This window comes from Aquila chrysaetos, chromosome 17 (genome assembly GCF_900496995.4).
Source record: "Aquila chrysaetos chrysaetos chromosome 17, bAquChr1.4, whole genome shotgun sequence".
Taxonomy (NCBI): domain Eukaryota; kingdom Metazoa; phylum Chordata; class Aves; order Accipitriformes; family Accipitridae; genus Aquila; species Aquila chrysaetos.
Genome location: NC_044020.1, coordinates 10541055 through 10547054, shown reverse-complemented (window position 1 = coordinate 10547054; position 6000 = coordinate 10541055).

Sequence of the window (6000 nt, the reverse complement as noted above, 5' to 3'; positions counted from 1 at the left end):
TCTCCACAGATGAAAGAAAATTTGTAAAGTTGCTGTGAAAACCTTGTTTAAATAACTAGTGTTCAGGTGGAACATACATTTCTGATCAGGACAAATATGTCTAGACTGGTTTATATAGAAACAAAAAGCAATAAATATGAAAAATGGAAAGCAGGAGAGAATGAAAACTGACAAGAAATTCTTACTTCTGATGTTGATATTTATAACCAGGAATCAAAAGTTAAAGGGGGATTCAAAACACTTGCAAGCTACAGAGGGAAAGAAAGTTTTAACAAGGATGTAAACTTTTATATTACAGGTTTTAATTAAATTCTAGCATAAATTAGGAAGAATAGATTAGTGGGTTTCTTGCCCCTCTGGTGAGGTGTCTGCTGTTGAAAAGACAGGCTATTGGGTTAAACAGACCTCAAAACTACCCTGAGGACAAGCCTTACATCCTTAAGAACGTTCTTGAAATAAACAGATTAGGATGGGAAAAAAACCCCAAAAACCAAAACCACAAAATAAACTGGGCAAAGAAATCAGATGTGGGAAAAGTTACCTTGGTTTGCACTGAAATCTTTTTGTCAGTCTGGGAGAGTGCTTGCAAAGCCCCAAAGGAATCTGAATTTGCTGGACAATCTGATCCTTGAAGTTAATCTCTAAAAAATACACTAATAAATGCAGATAAAGACCAACAGGAAAACAGAACAATCTTCTGGCTTTAATAGCTTGCTTTCCAAAATTTGTTCTTTGTTGTTATCTCACAGCTCTCTGTGGTATCTCAATCCTGGGGTTTAGCCTGAAGCAATTTTGGAGGAAAGAAGCCTAACCCAATCCCTTGTCATATTCGTCTTTGAGCAAAAGCAAATTTAAATTCCATATGTTTATATTTTAACAACATTTGTCTGTCATGAGGAGGAGAAATGTGCCTGGGTGGCTGTGCCTGTGTTCTGATCACTAAAGATCTTTTTCAAAAGAAAGATACTGAGAAGGGAAGGAGTGGTTTGTGATTAACGTCCGAGTGGGACAGTGGATCTTGAATCAGTCCATGGTTCTGTAATACGTTTCTTGCGTAAACTTAGGAAAACCGTTACAGTTTCTAAGCTGTCTACACCTCAAGAAACACACACACACACACACACACACACACACACACACACACACAGCTTGGGGGAGGAAGCGATTTCTTTTCTACCTACCCTTTTATCCATCTTTCATAGATAGCCTGAGTTAGGAGCTGTCTCTTTCAGGTGTCTGCACAGTACCTAGCAAAGCAGCCACTGGGATTGCTCAGTTCTCCTCTTTTATATCTGGAAATACTGTAAACCCCAAATATTAAAAAAAAAAGGGAGGGGGGAGGAGAAAACCAAGACAGTAAGTTTAAGAGCTCATTTGCCTGACAGCTTGGCCTTAAAAAGAAGTAACGCAAATGGGAGGATGAAAGAAGAAAAAGGGAATCTCATTCGTATTACCCTGTAAACAACCTGTGAAAAAGCCAGCCAGTTTTCACAGTATTTCACCTAGATCTTAGCTGTCTAGGGCAAGGCCTCTATTGGGAGAACTTTGCTGGACTTTGCTGTACTGGTTTGCTGGATGGAAAATTCCTCCTATTGACAATGCAGTTTATCATCTTTGCTTGTTTACCCAACTAAAACTGAAACAAGGAAGAACACAGTCTTAGTTAATACTTACATCTTCTTCTCCTATTTCTGATAGAAAGGGAAAGTGATTATACGAGTCAAGTGTGGGTTTGTGGGCCACTTGTTTTCATATAGGACACACCAAGAAGATTCGAAGCCAGAAACTCCTCCCCACCAGCCAGCTGATGCAGGTACAGCTACAAAACACTGCCTGTGCTGGTGTGACTCTGTAACAATCTTGACCCGCGGTAGTCCTGGGCCACTGCCTCAGGGAACAGTATGGGCCCATCTGCTTTTGGGTGTCAGTAGCGCCAAGACTAGCGTTAGCTCTGCTAAACCAAGACCTCTGTCACTGAAGCAAGGTCAGATTCTTTTATGAATATTGTAAGACAAAATGCTGAAGAAACACACAACAAAGTGAGTGATAGTTAATATATATCCAAAATGTTGATGAAAATGCTTATATATGCAGATTAAAAATATAGCATATTTTATATATGCATATATTCATTTAAATAAACTTTATATACAAACACATATACCTATCTATTTGTCTGAGTGAAAGTAAACATCTAAGCAAGAAACAACTCTAATTTCTGGGTTTTTTAAACCAGGATTCAGAAATCAAAAATCTTAACTTATGTAAGATATGCATTCAGTTGCCAAGAAGTGATAAAAAATTGACATAACTTCCAGCATCAACAATAGTCCTTTAGAAGTTTCTCCTTGAGTGTTACTGATACAGCATCACCAAAGATGTAAACTTATGGTGCTGACAAATGACTACAGTTAGCATAAACTTTCTGACATTGCAGTTCTGATAGAGCTTGGAAATTCTTAAATAAAACTCTCCTGAACTCACTATGAAGAAGGACAGAGTTATGGACTGGGAGCTGGCTTTAGATCGTATACATGGATATTTGCTGAAATAGTCTGAAGTAGAACCCCCCCCCCCCCCCCATATTTTAGTACAGCACACAGTACTGTTCTCTACACAGTTCATCTTGAGGATGATTCCAGACAAGTCATGACATGGTTTCTGTTGTTTATGTTCTGCTAAAATAAAGGAAAATCAGGATTTTTGTATTCATGTAGAGCAAACAAATAATGAATTAATTAATTCTTCAGTTGAATTTCTCATGAGAATTAGGAAGTTGGAGCATCTTCTTTATGTCTCATTTTTTATGCACACATAGAGATTGAACACTTCTGGACCCTTCTCCTTATTACTAGTGAATTACTTCTCCCATTAGTTTGCTGCTTCTTTTCTTCTAACTACTCCAAGGAAACCCTCTGCTTTCCTTGCTGAAGAAGATCTAAACAGGGACATTCACCTCTGCCTAGTCCTACACATTTCTGCTACTAGTCAGCAATATAGGGTATACCTGTATATATAAAACAGAGACACACTTTATGAGTGACAGTTTCTCAGTGTCAGGGAAGCACATGCCTAGAAGTTGTCTCTGGATAATCAGGAAGACTGGAGGGAAAAGTAGAGGGTCAGTGGCAATATAGTCAGCAGCTATACTTTTTCCTTTGAAAGGGCCAACTCTGTCTTTACTGGATCTCCTGATGGAGGAATCACATGTCCCTCTTCTCTCAGATATTGTACCACCAGGCTAGTAAGAACCATAGTCAATAAAAATGCAAAAGTTCATTAGGGATGAGCCCAAATAACGATAACTGGAAATGGGTTTGAGGCCAGGAAAACTGCTTAGTCAATGTGTGTGTGTGAAAAAACAGGGAGAAAGTAAACAGTGCATGCAACCTCCATCTCTGGCTTGAATTAATGTCTGGAAGTGGGTCTCTTGGGAGGCCACCTTTTATAGACATTTTCCTGGTGCGTTCTTCTATTCTGCCTCAAAGAAGACCTTAGCTATGGTAGCATTTATCTCTCCTTTTGCAGCTCAGGCAATGCCAAGTGCCTCAGGTCTTCCAGGCAACTGTGTATTATTCCAGGCTGGTTACAGTATTCATCTCCTGTGGTTTTTGTTTAAACCACCTCCACCACATGCACAGAGAGCACAGCTGTGAGAGTAACTTGTGATCAGCTGAGAAATGTTAATGGTAAACTACTAGGCTCAGTATAGAGACTGGAGAGGGCAGATCTCAAAAACAGTGCTGATATCTTAATTATAATCTAAGGATTTGCAAAGAGGGGTAGAGAAATTTACTCCTACTCACCTGTAATTGAAAATGTAAATAGTAATTAGCTGGTGTTGATTTCCCAAAGGTGTTTGCCTACCTGTGATACTGCATGTGGCTGATGCAGCTGGTGGAGAGAGAGGCAGGCTATGGCCTCAGGCCGCCTACCGATGCAGCTCATCAGATGGTGCTCATTGGAGACTGCCCTAGAGCAAGCTTAATTAATTTTCTTAAAAATGATAAACACTGAGGCCAACACATGAAATTTTAGCACCTTCAGTGAGGTTTGGAACGTTACTAGCCTTATTTATTCAGAAAACTGTTTTTAAGGGGCCTTCATGAGAAGGTGGATGCTAGCCTTGTGCCTCAGAGCATCCTATCCAGCCCAGTAACCTGTCTCCAGCAGCAAGCAGTGGTAGATGCTGAAGTTTTCTCTCACCAGAACTGGCTGCAGCAGTGTGCTCCAGAGACATACAGCACAGCTATTACCGCTTTGTATTCAGGATGGAGAGAGGATGACAGGATGACCGCTGTCGGATACGCGCGTATTCACTGTCTGATACTGAGTTTCCCAGTTTTGGATAACTTGTGAGATCCTTATTAGCTTGTGGATGTTTAGGGAGGAACTCTGTGAAGGCTTTTGGCATCTCTTCTTAGCTAGAAGGGTGTAGGTCTTGTATTCAAATAAGAAAGCAATTTGAGATATTATCATAATTTCAGCATTATTCAGAAGTTACAAATTTCTGAAGAATTCAGCTAGCCAATGTTCTACACCTGCTGTTGTTTCCAGAAGGAATAAATTACTATTGTTGATGTATAAAGCCTGCAGCTCTCTAAAAGCAAAGATAATACTAGTGCCATAAATCTGCAGTCTGCATTTGGGACTGGTAGACCCATGGTTATCTCATTCAGAAGGAAAGAGGAGACCGTATCAGGAAGTCTGCTGTCGTAACTTTAACGTATTTCCAGGCTCTTTCTTTTTCAGGATTCTGTTGATGTGACTGAAGTATTTTGGCATGGAGAGGGAATCAGGAAAGAGGGGAGTGACAGGTGCTAGGGTATGATGGATTCTGGGCTCTGCTTGTATGGGTCATTTCACTGGACAGAATATAGTTATCCCCAGACAAGCACACATTTTACCCTTTAGGTTGTGCAATTACAAAATTTGAGTGAGGCTGGATAAAACTGGGTTAACAATAAAAAAATAAAACAACTTTGCCAGAGTTGAGCATACAAGCATTACACAACCTTCTGCCTCTCTAGTGTTTAGCAGCTGTTTATTTGAAATCATTTTATGCCCAAGGTGAAGATTCCATTTAATGACAACAAAATGTAGAAAATGTGAACTCTGGCCACAGGAGATTCGAGGATAAACTTCACTGCAAGCAAGCTAGATTTTTTTTTTTTTTCCCCACTTCACAGTAGCTAATCAACACTGCTTACTTTCCTTTCAGTTCTTTATAGAATGCACTCTGATGGATCATATCACATCTTCTTAAGTAGTAGCACAGCAAAATAGTGATTCAATAATTATTAAAATTGCATAGACTACTATGATATGACTGCTACAGGATAGATCTTATCCAAGAGCATATAAAAATATGAATATCATAGTCCATAAATATTTATCTGGGGGAAAAATCCTGACAATAGAAGTCTTTTTGATCTAATAGATATGCATATCAAGATCCATCCCTGGAAAAATTCAGATACTGCACTTTTTTTTTTTTTTTTTAAATGGAAGTGGTAATTAATCATTAGAATAATTTGTCTAGGATATGTTCTGGCTTCTCTGTCACTTGGAGTTTTAAAGTCAAGATTAAAATGTCAGCCTAAAAGATTTGCTGTAATCAACCAGAGGTTATTGGACTTGATGCCACAATGAATAGGCAAACATCTCCGACTGTAATAAACAGGAAATTTAGCTAGAAGACCCTATCTCTTCCTTTCAACCTTGCCACATCTGGCTTTGTGGTATCAGCCAGAGTGAGCTTCTAAGGACTCAAGAGGTACTTGAAAAGAGTTAAAGCTGTGGACTAGAGTTCCTCTGAGATAAGGACTAGGCAAAATGCTGGGCAACGTGCTCTAGCTGACCCTGCTCTGAGTGATGGGGTTGGATGAGACAATTTCCAGAGGTCCCTTCCCACCTCAGCTGTGGTTCTGTAGTACTGTAGGTTTTTTTCCAAGCTCAATTAATGTTTAACCCTTGGGACCAGCAGACCTGTGCCCATCC